Source organism: Platalea leucorodia (genome assembly GCF_965183815.1).
Source record: "Platalea leucorodia genome assembly, chromosome: 6".
Taxonomy (NCBI): Eukaryota; Metazoa; Chordata; class Aves; order Pelecaniformes; family Threskiornithidae; genus Platalea; species Platalea leucorodia.
The window spans coordinates 49,063,163-49,084,985 of NC_138828.1; positions in this window are offsets into that span (position 1 = coordinate 49,063,163).

The following is a 21,823-nucleotide window of genomic DNA, read 5'->3' on the forward strand; positions in this document are numbered from 1 at the left end:
AATGGTGTAAAATAGAGCAGCCACTTTGATTTCAGATAGTTTGCAGCAGTATTAGCTCTGTGTGGCACAGCGTTGTACATCCTCCTCTGTTACTCGGCTTCTGCTTTGTGATCAGAAATGGCAGAAGTCCATGAACTTGGCTTTGAGAGAGACAGCGAGAAACAACGTTGAGACCTTTTTATATTCTTCTTACAGGATACATATCCTTCCTCAAAAATGGGAAGCTTTTCTCTCAAGTTGTTTTCATAAGGTAGTGATGTTTGTTTAGTGAAAGTTGGTTTACCCTCCCTTCGTGACCCCATAGTGTGAGGGTGTGTCCTTTGACCCCTCTTTCTTGAATCATGAACTTGCATGTTCACCTTCTGTATATTTGGGGGAATAGAAGGAATTTCTTGATTATACCTTCTATCATTTGCCACATAGACCTAAGATTCAGCCTTTGTTGGTTTCCAAAGCTCTTACTAGCATCACGGTTCCCACTTTTCATTCATCTCATCTGAGAAAGTTTTAAGATTTATTAGTTTATTTATTTATTTTTAAGATTTATTAGTTTACAGACTGTAAAACCTGGCCATAATGGAGGAAGACAATCACTCATTTTTGGCTCCATCTTCTAGAAATGCTACTTTTCCAACTTCAATATTTTTTGGTCCTACAGGCCCCCGATCCTCCAATAGGATGTGCCCTTGATATGAACAGGGTAAAACAGAGATTATTTTTTGTTATGCATTTGAAAGGTGTTCCTTAGACTTTCTTTGTCCTGTTTTATTGTGTCATTATATTGAATCCAATAACCTGATAATCTCAAACCTGAATAAATTTTCATGAGCTGAAAAAGGCTACTCACAGACTTTGGGAATACCATTTTCCCATATTTCTATTTTCTGCTGCAGTATTCAGAAATCTTACACAATAAACAATGTTAAGTAACTTAAGTGTAGGATTTCTAGCTATATTATTTTTATACAGACTGTGGAAAAAAGACACCTACCTTATTCCTACTCATGGTAATATGCAATTTAAGTAGAGGGACTTTTGTCATGCATTTTACATGAAGATGATGAGCATTCCATTGTATTCAAATGCTTGTGGAATTGCTGTAAAATGACATACAGCAGGTGGGCCAGTGTCATTTGTGGAAAGTCTCTCTGAGCCGCAACTCGAGCTGCTGATGTCTCTCTGGCATACCGTACCGCTGCAAGGCAACTGCTCTTTGCTTGCTTATCTATTGCATTTTATTTTGGTGCAAACTGATCCCTTATTTTCAATTCATATTTGGTCTGTCATTTGCTTCTGCTTATTAATTTGTGGCTGCAAAAGGGAACGAGTAAAAGGCAACCATTAAAAGCACAGTTCTGTGCAGCATAGTTCCAACAGCAAGGTGGGATAGTCCAAGGCCTGTGTTAAAAATGCCTTCTCTCATGGTTGATTGGACTTGAAGAATTTTTCTTTTAACTTTGCGGTAACCTAACTAAATATTTTCGCATTTTAGCTATGCCAGACTACTCTGATAGCTGTTATGAAGTCTTCTTCAATATTTTACAGTGCTTTCTCATAATTTTAATGGCATCTTTGGGAATGTGTATAGCCAGGCAATGTATCAATATGGATACTTACATACCATTATGGATTAACTCTATAAATATGAATTAATCTCAGCTCAAAGAATAAGTATGCATATGCATTAACAAATGTATTGGAGAAATAGATTGAGAGTATTTTGAGCTGTTTACATAACTGACATAATTAGTGTTGTAAAAAAAACAGCCATGTTGTGTAATGAAATTACATAAAATCTGCTTTATTTGATTTTGAACAATTTTTCATTATCTGCTTAATTTAGATTTTCAGTTATGTAATTTAGAGAAGTGAACATATTGTTTTAAATAAAATTAAGTAGAAGATTAGTACTCATTATGTTGGGACATTGATTACCCAATCACATTCCTGTCATGCTCTTCTCTTCAACTGTGGAGTCTTAAACTAAGATATTCTTTCAGAAACTTTATGGAACTTACGTTTCCAGAAGCTATAAAAGGGTATTTTAAACTATCTATAGTACTTGTGCTGCTTTGACCTCATGAAAGCCCTTAGGTTGGATTCCCTTGTTTGCTATCTATAAATATTTCATAATATTTATGGAATTACAAAACTGGTCAAAATACCTCTGAAATTAAGCCGTTTGCTTTTCCCTGGAAGAGAACACATCAAATGCTTTGCGAGCTTAGATCTCCAGTGGAACTCCACTGCTTCATACTTACCCTTATACTACAGCAGGGTAAGTAAGATAAGCATACTTACCCTTATAAAGCATACTTACCCTTATACACCCTTATTTAATTATATAAGAATTATGGATAATAATAATATAATAATAATAATAACACTATCATATTTTGAAAGTACCTTCTTGTCTGCTGATGGATTTATCTCCTAGTGTTCCAGCAGGCTTGTTTCTGTTGAGTTCCCATTTCTTATGGAAGAGAAGTGACATTTCTGCATTATCCAGAGAAACTGCGTTTAGAAATGTTTGTTAAGTGCTAGAGATCATACTTTCAACCAATTCTACTTAAAATGTAGTTCACAGTCTTACAGTGTGGTTAGTAAACCATGACTTCCTTTTACAAGAGTAATTTTCAAGGCAGTGGGGTACACATTGGATACATCCTTCTTTAACATGTACTACAGACCTCTGCTGGTTATCTAACATAGACTAGAGTGATCCTTAAGGTTTCTCAAGCTGTCCCCCATGCTGCTGCAGCCCCTCAGGAAATGTCAGTCAAGTATAGTGGGGTTTAATGTATCCTTACCAGTTGCAGGCCATAAGGAAGCTTCAGTTGCTGTTAGCTGGGGTTACAGATACTCCAGTTTCCTCTGATCTCAGAACACTCTGGCACACTTACACCTGGCAAACAGACCTCATGTGCTAATGGTATTCACTGTGTGTGAGGACTTATACATTATAGCTATACCCTTTGGGACAGCACAGCCATGTTCAATTACTACTAAAATTCACAGCAGTCACTTACTGATGCTTGTGGCGCATAATTTATAGAATGATCACCTTTTAAAATGTGTGAACTTTCCTTGATGACAAAATTACAGTTCCTCAGTATTCTAACGAGACTGTGAATAGGCAGATAATATTATCTAAAGCATAGTTGAAAAGTCTCATATGTTAGTTGTATAGTATTGTAATTTGAAAATGTGATTTCTCTGTTTCATAAAATAATGATCTTTTAAAAATTTTCAGAACTCGCTGCAGATGTTGAAGTGTCTGATAGAGTTCAAAACAGGTTAAAGTTAGGCCAAATGCTGAAAACTAATAATGTTTATTTCTGACATTTAGATCTGCAGGTATGAGTGTATTCAGCAAATAAATCAAACTGCAGCAGCTTTGCTATAGAACTTAGGTCTAATACTTGCACAGCTTAGGTAAAGAGGAGAGAAAAAGGATCAAAAATCAGAGTATGTAAGTGCATAGACATTTCTATTGGACAAATCTAATGTATTGCATCTTATAACTGAGAAGGTACCTTGCTGTGCTGTTTAGAAAAATACTTCTTGTTTTCTCTACCTTCCCTCTTCTTATTCTTCTTTCTTCACTTCTTTTTTTTCTTTTGGCTTTAATTATTTTGTTTTAAAAGCACTGACAGTTTCTGACCCATACAGAAATAGGAAGAAGGCAATTCTGTGCTTCTGATGGACCAGATTTTCTGAAGCAGTGATCTACCCCAGTACACAGTACAGATTTAGGAAATTACTTTTCAGAAGACATAGGCACTTTCGAAGTAACAATAAAGTAATCAGTGCATTTCATGTGACAAGGTGCGTTAATTTACTTTCAGCAGAAATAATTTGAGATCTGTATCAAGGCAGCTTTATAATTATATTTTTCTGTACATGTTTTGTCATTTGTTCTGCTTTTACCTAGTTACCAGGTAATGTCCTCTACTTGCCATTAAAACAACATTACTTTGTGACTGAAAACTAAATGATACATCTTTCCAAGTTTGCATCTGTAAATGATTTCTTTGGCAATGGAGGCATAAGCACAGATACATTTAACTTTGTATGTTATTTTCAAACTTTTCCAAATACTATAGTTTATTCTTTTTCTTCCAGCCTCTTGTGCTCTTCTAGCCTAATTTAATTTTTTTTTAAAACATTTATATTATTTATAGCAAGGAACAGACTGTAATGTATTTAGGAAAGAACTGTAGGCTCTTAGGGTAAACCAAAGAAAGATAAAATGTCTTTGGATTTTTCAACTCTTTTCTGTCACAATAAAATTTGACTCAATGTGGAGACAACCTACACACAGACTTTCTCCACCTGCCAGCCGGCCCAATGGAGCTTTCTTTTGACTCAGCTGGATATTGCTGCTACTTTCAGATACAGAATGATCCCCTTTGGTTTTGTACTGTATTACTGGATAAAGAGCAGGGAGGGAGAGGTGGGGCACACAGTAACTGTATTGTTGTCACCTTTACAGTTTGACCATAATCTTGTGGATACAATCACAGTTTTTGTTTATTAAGGGGAAAAAAAAACCACTGTAAGTACATCTAAATCATACTGAGTGGTACTAAAGGTTCGAGTATGAAATCTAAGGAATCTGCATCTAATATATTTTTAAAGTATGATTTCAAACTGATCAGAATCTCAATTGACCTTCAGTTCAGAAAAGAAAGAATACGTTGGGCTCTGCCCTTATGAATGAAGTAGTTCAGGCTTTCTCTATTGGTGAGCTCCTTTGTAAATTAAGTAATCTGTGCAAGCCTCAGTTTTCTTTATGCTATATGTCATTTATGTTCCTTGAGTGCTTTTAGGAATACTGTGCTATAAGCTGTAGTACCTAAATATAAGTACCTAAATCATTCCATTTCCATAAGAATATAATTGCATTTTATACCTGTTTTTATTGTTCTTGTTGCCTGGCCAGCAGAAATGTGAAGAGTAAGGCTACATGAAGCCTCTCCAATGTTTGGGCATCAGAATATCCATGGACAAATACAGTTTCTTCATGTAGTGAAACAAAGATAATTCTTTTGTCCAGTTTCTCTAGGGACACATAGGTAGTTCACTCTTTATATCCATATCTTCCCAAAAAGTGGTCCCTGGAATATTACAAGAAGAAGGTACCCTCATTTTCTTGAGGTAGCAGTGGACTCTTCTTGATTTACCAGAGGGATCAAAGAGAAATTCTCTCAAATGAGGCTGTTCTCACACATCACTATTGTGTCTCTAATTCGTGAGCCTTTCAGGCAGAGCTTTTTTTATCATGGGAATGCAACACCTTCAAATACCAACAGAAGTACTAATAATACACGCCTTACAGACAGGAGTTCTTTTAGCCCTTAGAAGAGCAGTTCTTTATGCAACAGTGAAAATTAAATGTACCCATTGTGCCTTGTGCTAAAGACAACAGAGAAAATACAACCATCAAATTAGAAAGAAGAGGTTTGATGTTTTAGTAGTGCCATCCTGATGAATATTTGAATTTTAAAGGAAATAGCAAATAAAATAAAAAGCTACTAGAGGAGAAATTGGCGATTTCGGTTATTGTCCACAGTTGTGTGTTTTTGATTTCATTTCCTTCATTTACCCAATCCACCTGCAAAAGTGAACAGAAATAGGAAATGCTTCTTTTTTCTGATTCCTGTGCAGAAGGACCAAGCTTCTTGTAATTTCAGTGATTGAAGAGAATGGAAAAGAAACTCATTTTTCACCTAAATGTTTCTGTAATGTTATAGAGAAGAAATAATCCTTCTGATATGAGTCTTTGCTCCAAGAAAAAAAAATACAATTGAGGGTTTAATTTAAATCTGTTTCTGGAGTTTATACATTGTCTTTTACCAATGGACACAGTTCAGTCTGGCTTTCCTTGGAAAACGTGTAAGTGAAAACGACAATATTAACTGTATTAAACTTGCATGGAGAGGTGCAATTTACTTAGTCATTACCAATGCAAAAAACATTCTTTCACAAAACAAGCACTTCTCTGACTTTTCAATCTGATTGTCTTGATGGACCCACACAGAATTTTTGTATCAAAACAATGGAAACTGTAATTCATTACTTTACCATGCACTAAAAATCATAGATGTGGATATTTGGTTGATCCTAAGATGCAATATATATTTCTCCTTCCTTACAGACTTCCACAAGTGAGGCTGCCAGTCTTTTTGTTGCTCTCCTAGAGGAGCCACATCTATCCCTTGCCAGTGTTTCTCTCTGTAGTACCGGTACCAACTTCTCTCCAATCTTCTGATTAATTATTATATTTAAGTTAAACTCAGCCATTTAGATCCATACCTACTTAAAGTCTTCTTTTCTGTCTCAGGTCTGAAAAATGCTGTGTGCCCAAAAGCCTGTAGTTAATTACATGCAATGGAAATGGGCTGAACACTAAGCAGTTTCTTTGTCACCTGACTTCAGGGCACTCAATATCTTTCAAGATAAGACCATTAAGGAGAGGAAGTTTATGATGTCAATGAGGCGGACTATTTCTACAGTTACTGCTGTTAGGATTTTAGATTTAACGTTCATAAGATCATAGATTGACTGACTGACTGACTTAGTAGAAGCTCGCAACTACCCTTTTCATGGAGCTGCTACAGAATTAGAACAAACATTGTCTGAAGAACCAAAACCAAAGGTTTTGCTTTGGCAATTTCAAGCACTGTAGGAATTAATATGTATGCACCAAACTGAACTCTGATAAATGAAGGTCAGTAAGTATACGTACTTTTTTGCTGTAGTTCTGCCCTGCAGTACAAGAGTTTTTTAACTAGCAAGAGCATCAGAAATTGGGTGATTTTCCCATTACAGAAATTCAGATAGTCAATACAAAATAGAACCTAAAATGTTTAACAGTGAAGAAAATGGAGATCACCCTGCTAAAAACTTTGCATCTCTTAATAATAATGTCGGAACAGGTATTAAATCCAAATATAATAGGAAAATTACCTTCAGGAGATACTGATGTTCACCAGACCAAAAATATTTCTTTTTCAGGCGGCTGTAAGCACAATTTGTATTTCACATATGTTTTTTCAGAGACATTCCATATCTTGTAGTACCAGTTGTAATGTTTCTGCATTTCTTTTTCTGATTTTCTCTAATACCTTCTACATAACTCTTCTGTAGTCAAATAACAGCTCTGAATTTATACCTTTTAAATTACTTAAATTTCTTTAAACATGTGACTTTGATACAATTTCAAATAAAAGTAAGCTGCCTCTTTTAATCCCTTATTATATGAATTCATAATTTAGTGGTAATAAATTAGAATTCTTTGACACTAAAAACAGTCTCCCCAGTGCTCCGTATCATGTTGTTTACCACTTTCCTCAGAAGTAATTCTGTCTTAGTTACATTTTTCCTGCAAAGAAGTTGCTTGTGACCTTCACTTAACTTCACTGTTCTTTCACTATGTATTAACAAGTATAATTTTTATTAAAACAACCCACATTATTAATGAAAAAATATAAGATGAATAATATATATTGCCTTTTCTTACTAACATCTGCATTGGCTGATACTCCATATTGTAAGCAGTGCTTTCAGAACTCAACCTGAGGCAAAAGAAAGGATGTAATGAATTCCTTGTCACACCATTGTCATTGGTCTTGGGTTTTGTGTCAACTTCATCACGCTTTTCACAACTCCACTCGTCAACTTGTGCTCCAAAACGCCAGATGCATGTTGCAACACAGATCTCTTTCAGCCCAGTCCCCTATGTGCCTTCCATTTAAAATGAGCTTTGATTTCTCTGAATGAGCTATATTAGTACTTCTGAATGCAGTATAGACATTGCTTTTATATAGCTTTTAAAAATTATTTTTAAAAGTGTAATTAAGAACGTATTAGGCATTACAAATAGTTGCCTTCCTACAATCTGTTTGTATACACACCATAAACCAGTTATGGCATTTTGATATCTGTAGTGAAATGCTGTATATAGTCTTTGTTTTCCTTTTTTTTTTTTTTTTTTACAGGCTACTCAATGGGAGCATTGGTTTAGCTTGTTTTTGAAAAGGTTAGCTAATTTCTCAGCAGTGTTTATTTGTTTTGGAATGTGGTCTTAAAAACTTGTCACTTCTAGAAACACACAGATATGCATAATGTTGTGAAGAAAATCTGTTTAGTCTTTACAATTTAACTTACAATTATGATTTGCTAAGTGTTATTATGACAAACTGTTGATGTGGTATGTGTAGGAAAGAAAGGAAATCGTGAACAAAATTAGACATTTGGAAGGATGTTTTTAAAAATGTGATTAGTTAAGACAAAACGTGGGAATAGCTCTCTTGAAGGAAACAACTGTGATGACAAATTACCTAAAATTTTACAGTCTTTTTGTTTGCTTATACTGGACTCCGTGTAGCAGCATCCCAGTCGCGTCAAGGAGTTTTTATGTAAGCTATATCCATGTGGGAACACTTCGAAGCCATGTCCCTTTACACACTGTTCACACAGTGAACAGAACTCCAGTTTCATCTTAATTCTTCTCATTGCTTGGCCAGATCACAGCTTTTCTTCTTGATGTTCTTGAAGTCTGCTGTAGTCCACTGTTTCTTTGTAGCACATTCATGATTCTGCATTAGCTACCTGCTTTTCCTTCTGAGTCTTGCACATTTCTTTTCCTATCTTTGCTTTTAAACCAAACTGAATTCTTAGCTTCATACACATGCCTTTGATGCTGTTTGAGTCTTTGAAGCCCTCCCCCCTAAACCTGCTCCAGTTTCTTTGAAGAAATCAAGGAAACTAATGGTGTCTCTTGACCCATTCTCTTAACTCTGTCATGCCATCTTTAGAACAGGACATGAAGAGATGTTGGCATCTGAGCCACTTCAAAAGCCACAAAAAACTCCTCAGTTATGTTACTGGCATGTGGAGAGAAGAAACATAGCATCAGGTATTAAACTAAGCTTCATTTAGTATCAGTACACCCTTGTAGTTCTTCTGAGACCACAAAATTCCTCCAAAGGAAATTTCATAAGAAAACCCCACTGGGTACAAGTTATATTCCCCCTGCATGCATGCACACATATTTATCATTTTTATGTCAGTATGCATGGTCTAAAAATTCAGCAGTGCTGATTCACTGAGTACCCTGGCATCCTCTCTCCAATTCCTTAGTCGCTTATGAGGACGCTGCTTGTTCATCAGCTGCTAAATCAGTTGACCACATCTGATGTAGAAATGGAATTGAGGGACTCATTCCCTATGCTTTTCCCCTCTTCTAACTGAATATCTTGGAGAAGAGCAGATTGTCAGTGCTGAGAACCCTGTAGAACTCAGGTCTCAAATACAGGAAAACTGCAAGTCCTTATAGGAACAGAAGTTGATTCTTCCTTAAGCTTTGCCTAAGGAAATCGTTGTCTACAGGAAGAAGTAAGTTGACCTGTTTCTTTCAGGTAGTATAAACAAATTGATGTTTTTCTAATGTAATTTTCCATTTCAATTCAATTTGATTCATTTCAGTTCCACATTGGAAATGGGTTTGCTAATTACAGAAATAAAAATTACTATACCAAGTAAGTTCTTTTCAGATCTCATCCTACCACTTCTTAGGAGACACACTGATTTTGTTCTGCTTTAAAGTAAAACTTGTCTCTAGGACACTGCTTCAGGGTACAGTTGATGCCTTTGACACCACGGTGTGGTCAATAGTGGCAGCAGTTGCCCTGAGAAGACACTTCCTCAGAACATGCTTTTTTGTGTAAAAAGTCTCCTCTTTCATGTTAGACACCCATTTAACACACAACAGGTCTGTGTTCAGCAACAGTCTCTACCTGAAGATCTTCTGTTATGTTCCCCCCAAGAAGAATCGTTTCCCCTTAGATTATATCTATATGGGCTATAGCTCTACTGATATAAATTCTGCCCAGACAAAGCAATCAAAATCCCTATGTTCAATAACTAAGGGTTAGTGGCAAGTGTCCCCTGGCACCTACACTATCAGCACTGCAAACTCTGGCTTCAATTAAAAAAAATGTATAAAAGTACACTGGAGAACTCTACCTTCTCCCCTCTTATAGCAACCACTATTATATTCCCTTTTTCAAGTGTTCTTCTGGTTTTCAGTTTGCCAGTCAAAATTGCACCACCTGTGGAAGCCTAATATATCTGACAAACAGGCTTTGTATACTATACCCCACAGCTATGCAGTCCAATTTCTGGACGTATCATCTTTTAGCACGCTCTCTCAGAGACTCTTCTCACAATATACACTTCAGTACAGATACAATCTTAACTGTATTTAGAGACTATAGAACCAAGTCCCTTAAGAGATAAGAGGAGTTTTATGACAACAGCCTGATGTATATTTACAAAAAGGAATTCATGCTGAATGCTTATTTAAAATATAAGAATCTAAACGCTTAAAGTGAAGTTCAGTAACCCCCTTGCTTTCACAAGGGAGGTTGCTTTGCAACTCTCACTCTGCAGGATCTTCCATCACTCAGTTTTCACATCAGAAATCCCTGCAAATCATGCTAGGCTACTAATAGTTGGCCTATTGTCAGAAACGAACAATTCATGTCCTTTATCTTCTTATGTGACAGCCTTTTGAATCTTTTGAATGCTATCTTCTGCATCTATCTGTGAAAACAGTCTTTATGATCTTTCCTCTGCAACAAAGATAGCTGAGATTCAAGCTCTTACAGTTAATTCCTTTGCACTGTTTTCCATAAGGACAAGTGGTAGGACCCGTCTGAAGCTTTTACCTAAAGAGAATTCTGACTTTCATGTACTGAAGGAAGTTAACTTGCCTGTATTCTTTCTTAAACTTCACACTTCATCTCTGGAAACAAATCTCCAAAAATTACAGGTTTTAATGAGGACATGACCTTACAAGAACAGTCTTTTTTTATCAGAATCTGAAAGACCCAAGGAAGTGCCAGTCCCCTCTCAAAGACGTCTGGTGTGTAAAAGAACACCATCAAAATCACTAACTCTCTTTTTCTTATGAAAGGTCCACTTGGCTGCAATTCAAGTAGGAGTAGTGGCTTTCCCAAGAACTTTCTCATATTTGACATTTACTATACAGCCACCTGGAGCTCCTTTCACACTTTTGCTAAATGTTATGCATTTCCTGAAGTGTCTAGAAAAATTACAGTCTTTGAGAAGTCCAGCTATGAGTCTTTACTTAACTAGAGAGTGTGAAGAACTCCTCCAGTTCATTGCCAGGGATACTACTTGGAATCGTTACCATGTGAGTTTACAAAGGGACAGTCACACCACAGGAAAAAAAAAATAATTACTCACCTGAAACTGTTACTCTTCAAGATGTTTGTATGCATATTCAAAGTTCTCTCACATGACTGTCCATCTCAAAATCTTATATAACTTCTTGGCTATATCATCTTAGAGAAACTGAGGATTAGGAATATGGTCTGCCTCTTTTATTACTGTGTGGATAGCACACAGAACAGGGCATGGGACGTGTCTTAATGGAAATTGCTAAGGTAAAAACCGTTGGAATACCAATGTTAGTATACTGGTAACTGCAGTGTGAACTGATGTATAGGTAATACCTCTTCAGAAAAGATTGCAACATGTTCTGTCTACATATCCTATTATTATTCCTTTGCGTCGGTGCTATACAGTTGTTGATAAGATTATGTGTCGTCTTTAACAAAAGAGGATAATGTACTCTTAGTCCACTTCTAATAAAGGTATTAAGTCATATTACCTCTTTGTAGACAGAACAGGTATAGGTACTTCCCTTACATTAGCAGAATTTGCTTAGTCCTCCATCTTTCCGTGGCATAGGTCAGTTTACAGTCCCCAAAGTATTAAAAAAACCCCTTTAAAAGGTCTGGTGTCTTCTCCCATTAGGTAGATGTTAAAGCTGGCCTGTCATTTTCAATATGAATATTTACATCCCAGGCCAAAGTTCTTTCCCCATCAACAGTTCCCAAAGCAGGTAAATATATTTTACTTGTTGTATTTTAATGGTTATACTGATCTGTAGATCAGATTTAAACATCAAGTGAAATACTGAATTAGCTCCATGGTTCATAATCCAAGGGTCTGCTTCTGATATATATTTCCAGCATCAGATACTTCAAAGTACTGTGCAATACACATTCACAGTAATGTGTAAGACTGCTAAATTTGCCAGGAATCAGTTAATCTCAGATACAAATTTCTGTCAAATTCTAATTTGTAGTAGTTGATATGTGTTGAAACATTTAAAGAGGGGTTTTGGTTTGGTTGGTTTGGGGGTTTTTTTTGACGTTTTCTTTGGAAGGCATGGAAGGGTTGTTTTGTTTCTCTAAAGAAACATATACTTGAAGTTATAGTGAGTAAACAGAGGGATCAGTCACAACAGGAGAGCATTATCACTGCCTGATCCACTACAGACCCCACTGCACTTCATTGATTAGCGTAGTAGAAGTAAGTAATTAGTTGATTAGTGGTGTAGAAGTAGTTTTATAAGTTAAAGCTTTAAACAAATCTCTGTCCTTATTTGTGTAGGCTTCATAGATTTGGATTTCGCTTACTAAACTTGTATTTAATTGTAATGATTGTCTGATTTTTGCTTTTTTCTTTTCTTTTTTTTTTTTTTTCTGCTTAGGGGCATGCATATTTTTCTGTAATTTCTCCACAGTATGTGTGTTAGAAGCTCCATGATAAATCTGGAAAATTGTATTATATTATTTTTTATTATGCTGTCTTTTTGACGCATACAAAAACTGAATTACAAACTTTCCTCTGAATTGCCAAAAATGATGACCTTGCTTTAATATGTTCATTGCTAAATATCCCTACAAATTCTTATTTGCTTCTGACTCAAATCTAGTCAAGAATAACACCTCTGCTAATGTCAGAAGTCATCCATGGATTATCACAAATATGAGGAAGTGATAAAATTTTTTTCCTCATCATGTTACTCTTTTCATTCAAAGATGGTGAAACGTTCTTTCTCATGGTTTACATGCAAAGAGTAAAAATTCCTTTAATATTTCAACTTTTGACATTGCTGTGCTTTCACTGGGAAAATATGTAAAGCCTTCTGCATATATCTATTCATTTTCTTGGTGATCATAAATAGCTTCTGTATGACTTGACAGCTTGAATATTCCCTCCTGAATTAAGTTCAGGCCATTTGTTGGGTAGCAAGGGGAAGCTCGTATGACAGATGCCTACACTGGCAAGCCTAGAAAAGTTCTAACAGCACAATAGTTACTCTTCAGGAATTATTCCTCTGTTAACAAAAGCCCATTTTCCCCCAGATAATTAAAAGACTATTAGTCTAGTTCTAAAGTTATTTTTAGATAAGGTGTAATATAAAAGCTGTCCAAACAGACTTGCACTTTGAAATATTTCTGTATAAGTATTTTAAATTTTCTGTAGATTTATGTATTTCAAAAAATAATACTGTACTTTTATGACACTCATTCAAAAATGCAGTATTAAAAAGCATAAGACTTTACTATGTGACTGCTTACTGATACAAAACTGTACATACTTCTGTTGTTGCCCATAGCTTCAGAAATGTATTTTCCAACAAAATAGAAAGCCCTCATCTGAAACAATCTGTAAGAATAATCTTTTTCTGAACTGTCTCCAAAAATGAATATGTATGTTAAACCAACAGCAAAAGGTTTTTAATAGAAAGTAAATGTATTCTTGGCTGTAAGTGGCCTTTAAGAGTTGACAGTATTGTCCTCTTCAAATATTGTTTCCTAATTAAAATGAAAATGTAAATACTTAAAAATAAATTTGTAGGAAAAATGCCAATGCTTGCACCAAATCCTTGCATGCTTATTTTCACAGGAATAGAAAATAATTTACATAACACTCTTCACTCCTGCTGTCATATAACTGAATGGCAAAACTAATAAATGGCCTTACGCTGTATGGACTTTTAGTTGCCAATGTATCAGCTGAAACAACATTCCTGTATGTACAGCTGCAGCACTCCCTGACTCCATTATTATCACGCTGGAGACTAGATTGCACTTTGATACTAGAAGCTGCCTGGTAAAAGAACAGGCTGTGAAAGCAGCTAAAAGAAACTTAACTGAAGAAACTAAAACCACTAAAGAAACTAAAACTTTAAAAAGACAGGAGGGTGGCCTAGGTCAAATGAGTAGTTTTGTGAAATACCAGGCTACCTATGAGACACAGAAAGGAAGGTTCAGCAAAGGAAGCAACAAAGCCATAAGCAAATGAGGTTTGCTCATATGAATTCACAACACCTACCTCTAAGTAAAACTTTAAATCCAGATACTCAATGTGTGTTTTAAACTGTCTGACTGTATTCTTATCATATATATATAAAAATATATACTTTGAGCTAGACGGCCAGGAACTACGGCCATTACATTATATATATTGTAGCGCACTCACTTCAGCGGTACCTAGAAAGTCATCTGTTCTGTGCTCAGTTTCTGACAGCGTTCATCTAGTGCAAATGAAAAAGCTGTTGTATAATTTTTTCCCCTATGAATTGATGACATCTTCCTCAGCAGCAGGAAATCTCTATCCCTAAGTTTTCACCGAATGGACAGATTGCATGTGCATATTTTTTTCAGTAGAACTAGCCTATCTCCTCGTCTTCCACACTGAATCTTGTTTGGGGCCCAAAAAAAAACAGGATAAAGGAGAGTTAATCTTTTCGATGCCACACATCCAAAAGCTGTGATGTCAGACCATGCTTGGGAGAATACGAAGAGATAACTCTCATCTTAAATTTTCTCTGTTATTTTACAATAATCTATTCATTTATTCCAAATATTCTGTCATCGTTGTTTGTTATTGGGAGGGAGAGGTTGGAATAAGGTCTTTTTTCAGTAGCTTCTGATAACTTATTAATGCTCCAGCATGTTGTCTGGTTTCCTATCTCACTCACTGTCCCTCTTCAGTGTCACCTCATTTTTTCATTCTGTTTACCTTAAGTTCTTTGTCTGTGAACACTGGCAGAGGCAGAAATAAGTGAATTTTTATCGGCATGCTTGATGAACTATTTTGACAACCTTCAGAAGAACTGATGAGGTTTAAATTTGCTGTCCTGCAATACAGAGCATCTATATACATACAGCAGAAATTTGTTCCGAAAACTGAGCTGTGTAGGTAGCCTCTAAAAGAGTAAAGAACTAAAATGTACTCATATGTGTTCTTGCTATTTTGATTAAAGAAATTTCCTTCAAAGAATATAGTAGAGTTTTTGCTGTTGCTGCTTTCAGACATAAACATTCAGATAAAAGGCAACAGGAGATCATTTTGAGACAGTCAAAGAGAATTTTCAACAGGTTGGCAATCCTTATGTCTGAGTAAAACCTAAAGCCCTGGTCTGATGAGATTTGGATGAAGAAGTGTTTGAGGCTTTTCTTGACAAGAAAGTGAGACTAAAGGTTTTTTTGTCATTTGAATAAGAAGGTTTCTGTAGCTCAGTAAATCATTTGGTAATACGTCTTTCCTCTCGCCAGCCCCTCCCCCTCTCCCCCCCCCCCCCCCCCCCGCCGGCGAGAAGTTAATTTAAGAATTTTGTGATCTTGCAGGTGGTATGGTACACAGGACATAAAAAGAGGGAAAAGCAGTGATTTCACTACATGCATTTCTATCTTAGTAAGTAGCAAGAGATGCAGCCAAATAATCACACTGAATTCAACACAGTTTGGCACAATTGTCCTTCCCTACTGTGGAGAGACGTAGATCTGATTTAGCAGAAGGTCTGAATTGGCTCTCCAAATTAGAGAGAAGCTTTGTCTACAGGTGAGTATTAGTGACATAATTTGCAGTGCATTATGGGGAAGCTCCTTTGTAGCTTTTTATATCAGACATAGGTTGTGAATTAATGGAATGTAAGTTTTCCAGCCTTTAAGTCATTTAAAAAATATGTCAATTGTAATACAATAGAGTTTGGCTTTTAATAGCAGAAATCGTGTGTGTGTGTGCCTGGTTTTTTTGCTTGCTAGATGTGATGTCAGCATTCCTATGAATTTTCTGTGTTGCCTTCACATAGGAACAAATGCAGGTCTTCAGTATTTAGCCATGGGTGTGTTTTTCCTGTACCGGTTTCTATTAAAATCTATTAAACATTCCTTCATATTTTTAAAGACACTTTCTTTTAGCTGTGGTAATTCAATGCCAAATATTTTAGAGACAAGACTAAGAGTCAAATTTTTATGTGGGTTTTTTTTTCCGTTAATTTTGGTCTTTCTTGCAAATGGCAGATATTACCCCCTGTGAATTGCTGAATGTCACTGAGCCAGGTATCTAGTGAAAAAAAAAAAAAAACCAAAAAAACATTTAATTTTATTTATCACATCTAAATGCAACTTAAAATAGAGTAGTTGTACACTGTTGTATAAACTTAATGTATTCAGAAGTACCCACAGAAGAATCCAGTGTAGTATACGGACCGTGAACCAACACTTCAAATAACCAACATCCACACTTAGTTCAGCAGAAGCAATGTTTTACATTTATGACAATTTTGGAAATATTAAATGGAATTAGCCAGCTTACTGGCAAAACAGGCAAAAGCAGAAAAAATAATATGTTCAGAAAGATAATTTTTTCACAACTTTGCACATTTTCAGTCTTCCAAATTATTGTGTTTGAGAGGAAACACTTACTTCAGAGAAGCAGATCAGCTGCAGTTCAATTCATTATGGAAGCACGTAAGAATCATCACTGTTTTTCAGCTGATTGGCTGATCAGTGCTGAGGCTTCTTCCTCATCACGAGCTGGCTGTTGTGCCGCTGTCAGTGGCAATAATAAAAATAATAGCCAATGGATATAGCCTTACGTCATGTGTTTTAACAGAAGTACTTTTTTTTTTATAGGCCTACTTCATGCATACTGCCTTTTAAAAATCAAAACAGGGTATCCTCTGATATCCAGCTTGAGAGATGGGAAAACCATCTACTAACTAATAGAAACCAACTACTAACTAATAGAAAATCTAGGCTAGATCAAATAGAACAAAATGTCTGCTGGACTTTACTTTGATTTCAGTATAACTGCATCATTGAGGATACTTGCACAGCTCCTAGACTTTTCAAGTGCCAGGAGTTTATTTCAGGTGAATAATTAAACTGTCAAATATCTGAATCTAGAAATGAAAGCTGAAAAGAACATATTTTTCACAAAGTATTCTTTAGTATTCTTGCGTATATGTGGAAACCAACTTTGCTTTCTTGTTTACAAGTTTCAGCTTCAGCCTCATACAGCGCAGGAACTTCATACAGGAGTATGTGTCTTCACGGTGTTGTGTGTACATTGTGTGCATCTTCAAATACTGTTATATTCAGATCTGCACAGTGAGGGAACTACCCTCCACATAGGGAAATTCTGTTACCTCTGTGAAAGCACCTTTCCTATCTTCAGACTAAGGAAATGTCTTTTCTTGGCATCTGTGCAGGGCAGCAGTTGTGATATGGAGGTTGTATAGTTCAAAACTGTGAGGTACTCATCTTCAGAAAGGGTAATTTTCTCAAGCGGTAAGATTGTCCTTCAAATCCTTTCATTGTTAGAGAGAGATCCCTAGGATGTCAAATGCAATGGAGTCTTGGTAGAAGGGAAAGAAGCCCACCTCATATGGAAGCTCAGACGTAATGTGGATCCCTGGACTTTTACAAAATAGCGTATTCGGGAACCTTCTATATCTCAGAGACTTCAGAGAAAAAGATTAACCAAGCTATTATGTGGTATTTTGAACCACCAGAAATTAAACAGCAGAAATATTCCTTTCACAGCTTCCAAAAGGCATTCACTAGTTTTGACCTGGTTTAGCGTTGATAGCTTCTCATGGGCAGCCGTGCTTCATCCCTTGAGTTTAATTTTACTTGACAAGTTGGGATCTTAATATTTGTTAATTAACAGTTCATTCTCTCATCAAAACTGCAGAGCTCCCAGATGATTGGCTAGCATCTCCCTAAAGTTGTGCCATACATAATTGTTGCACCTGTTATAATGTCTTCGGGCCCTGCAAGTCCATGGGATTTAGTTCATTCTGAAGCTCAATATATTAGTGCTTTATTTTTCTCTGTGTTTAATAAATTCTTAGCCTTGATGTTCCATAAGTCATTCCTCTGCATCTCGGTTGTCATCTGCCAGTATCAGTTTTCTGATAGAACTAACTGAATTGTTATGGGGGTAAAGAAGTCTATCGTCATTAATTAATAAATTTATTAAAGTAGTACTATAATCTTGTTATTCGACTCTCTGATGATTTTGAAGATGTCCTTCATTTATTAATGCCATGTTGCTCAATCTAATTAATATATTTTCATAGATATTAATGGTTATATTGTAAAAATATTTGTTCGCATGTGTTTGCATGTGCAAGATTTCCATCTATTTTCAATTGCAGAAATGTAGTTACAGAAATGCAATTATATTGTCTCAAATTAAGGAGTAACATTTTTATGTGACCATCCAAATTACACATTATAAATGTATGAAGGCCTTACTTGAATTTGGAAATGAGACATTGGTCAATATATGTAGGAGGGAATAAATGAAGACTCTCAAGTCAATTTTAATGGCAGCTTATACTTTAATTAATCATTAACCAGGACAGTATACACTCCCTCCATGTTAGCTGCCAGGTTTTTATCCAGCTTCATTTAGAAGCACCTAGAGTAAGGAAAAAAAATTAAATCCCTGGGAGAAAGAAGTTAACTTCGTTTGATTCATGCCGATTTATAGCACAGATATGGTTTTGGTTGTGTTCCACTCTTTTTGTTTGCAGAATGATGCCTCCATCTTTGGTCTGACACATACTTTGTAAGGGGGTTATACCTGTATGAGGTTCCCTTGCTCTCTTTTCTGGAAGCAATATATTCTACAGCCCAGAGTTCCTTGATCCAGCTGAGAAAAGGGTGGGAACAAATTTGTACTAGTTAACAGAAAGACTCAATAGACTCAAATAAATGAAGCAAAAGACTTTTTATAACGTTAGAAGTTACTCTAAATGCTTATAGCTGCAATCTCTATTCACTGCTATCACTGCAATCAGTGTTATCAGACAGTGAGATGCATATAATTAAATTTGAGAAGTGTGTGATTCAGAATTTGTGACTCACAAAGTGTTTCTAACAAACAAACCACAGTAAAAGTAAGAAGACATGGTAGCAGCATTTCTGAGATTCACAAAAGGTACATGATGTACTGAAGCAGCTGTCGTTTCAAAAATAAGGATTTCTTAAGGGTTTTTTATAGATTTTTCATTGATGAAAACTGAACTCTTGAAACTGCAGGCAATAGGATGTCTTAGGCAGCCAAGCATATCAAAATATGGTGCACGGGCTGACTTTTACTGCTCCTGCTATTTAAAGTCCTATTTTCATGAGCTTATTAGCTACTAGTGATCCCTAAGGAAAAATACAATTAAAACTTAATCATACCAAAAGCTGAGGTTCTTCTGATTCAGCTAACTTGTAATCCTTTATATTTAGTAGTTTACTTGTAAATGTCTTAGTACTAAGAAAGCAAGATGTATAAATTAGCTGCGGTTTGCAATAATGCTGCTCCTCCAAACTCAGATGGCACATTTTGTCTATGTGTCTGTAAGACTTTAAGGAATTCTGACTGGCAGCATTATTTATTTTTGTTTTTACATCAGAGCAGAACTTTTATTCCCTTTAATAATCATCTTGCACAACCTCCCTATACTCAGTCCTGTTCTCCACGGAAGATTCAGACAGTTAAGAAAAGGTAAGTTTGAAGAATACAAACAGCTTTTAAAGAGAGTCTATGCATACAGTTGTGAAAATAACTGATTGTTGTGGCTTTTTTTTTTCCCTAAACTGAAAACTAAGTGAAAATAATTTGAAACAGATCTTTTTAAAGTTTTAATCTCAGGGTGAAATCAGAAACAGTCAAAAATGTTTCTTTTGAGGAAATTAGATTTTTCATTTAAAAATATTAAAGTCAAATGTTTCTACTGGAAAAAAATATCATAGTTCAGTCAGTGCAATGTGAGTACTTTCATTAATGTTTTTACACTTTTTTCACTCAAAGTTTTTGCAGAAAGCTATTTCACACATCTCTTCTGTGGTGTGACTATATTGTAGAATGATTGTAAACATACAAGAACTTTTCAACATTATTGCATTATGACACAGGACACAGATCCCCTTTTCCTCTGTTGGCTTTTTCCAACCAGCCTCTGAAGAGAACCCAGGGCAAATCCTACTCCTGCTATTGCTTTGATCACCCAGTAGATTAGAAAACAAAAAACATGTACAATGTGTAACATACAATGAATAACACTGTATTTTAGATCTCTTAGATGCAATCCAGGATTTTGTTGTCTCTTGACTTAACAGAAAAGTAATGGCACCAGTCACACCATTCTAATCTGAACCTTTGAACTTCTGACTAATTCTGTTAGTTAATTATCTAGTTGTCACTTATGACTGCTTAAATTAAGAAAAGAAGAAATTTACAAATTAAGAAAGTTATTTTACTTACTGTGAAAAGTTCTGTTTTCAAACAAAGAAGCTTTTTTACAGTAATTGACAAGGTTTTGACTAATTGGAATAGGAATATATTTGAGGTCTCAATTCACTTTCTTTACCACTTTTCCTTAAATTCTGTTCCGTTGATTTCACGCTACTCAGATTTCCATGTTCAGTCTCAATAGTGAGCAAGCGTAAATAATCATCTTCAGAATCAAAACATCTTCTTCACTAAGGTGTTTTTAAGATAAAATTCTGGTAGGCTCTGTTTTCAAGGTACAAAAGATCTGTGCCTGTTCACAAGATGAAAATTCCAGGAGTGGGGTTTGATTTTGTTCATCAAAGGACCCATTAGCTTTTTAAAAACTAAAATTTTCAAAATAGTTCGGGAAAATAGTAGTTCAAAGAAAAAAAAACACTTTATTTTTCATAGTGGGAGTTTAGAATAGCATCCTTACTAGCAACACTCTAGGAAGAAATACAATTAAAAGACTCAGAGAGAGTCTTTTACCTTTAGTAATTTTAATCAGTGATACATTTCCATAAACACATTTTTTCTGTAAACAATTTGCAAGGGAATGTATTTCATGCTGTTTTAACATGCTGAGACCAACTTTATTCTGAAACATTCAGGTCTTTTAAAACAACTGAAATAGGACCCATTCTGTGCTTGCTGGAGGGCAACATGTCACAAAGATTATAAAACTATAAACGACTGCATTCTCCCTATGACTGGCCTTGAGACATCTAAAATTACTTATTATTAGACAGTTTGCAAATAACGCTTTCAAATCTTTCATCTCATTAAAGCCGTACATTGTTGGTTACCATACAAGCTGTACCCTACAGTTTATTCTATCTTAAATACCTATCTGAATTTTTCCACTGGTATGACAACATGGTTCTTATAACTATTTTGAAACTTAAATTTAAAACAGCTTCGCCACCCTGTGTGTAGTCTAGTCTTAAACTTCAGGTGTATGATCGCAGAGATCATGATTTCAGAGGTGTTCTGACATACATGAAAATTTAGTTTTCCCTAATCAGTAGGCTCATTCTCCCCAGCTAAAAGAGAACTGAAGGGATGTTCCTATCTATAGAAAGACCTTTCTGTTAGGATTTATCTGATCTCCATCAGAGATATTCATAGGTATTTAGTAACACTGTTTCCTTGCAAAGCCTTTTGATGCCTAGAAATTCCACATAGTAAAACAGGAAGAACTTTTAAAAATCCAGGGGAATCGTGTTCTTTCATTCAAAAAAGTGTGCCTGTATGAAGAATTTCAGCTCTAATGATGGTAGAAAAGAGTTCTTTTGGACTGGAATGGAATTGCCAGTTCCTTTCAGCATTTAGACCTTCAACTCTACGTCCAAAATATTGGCTCCGCAAT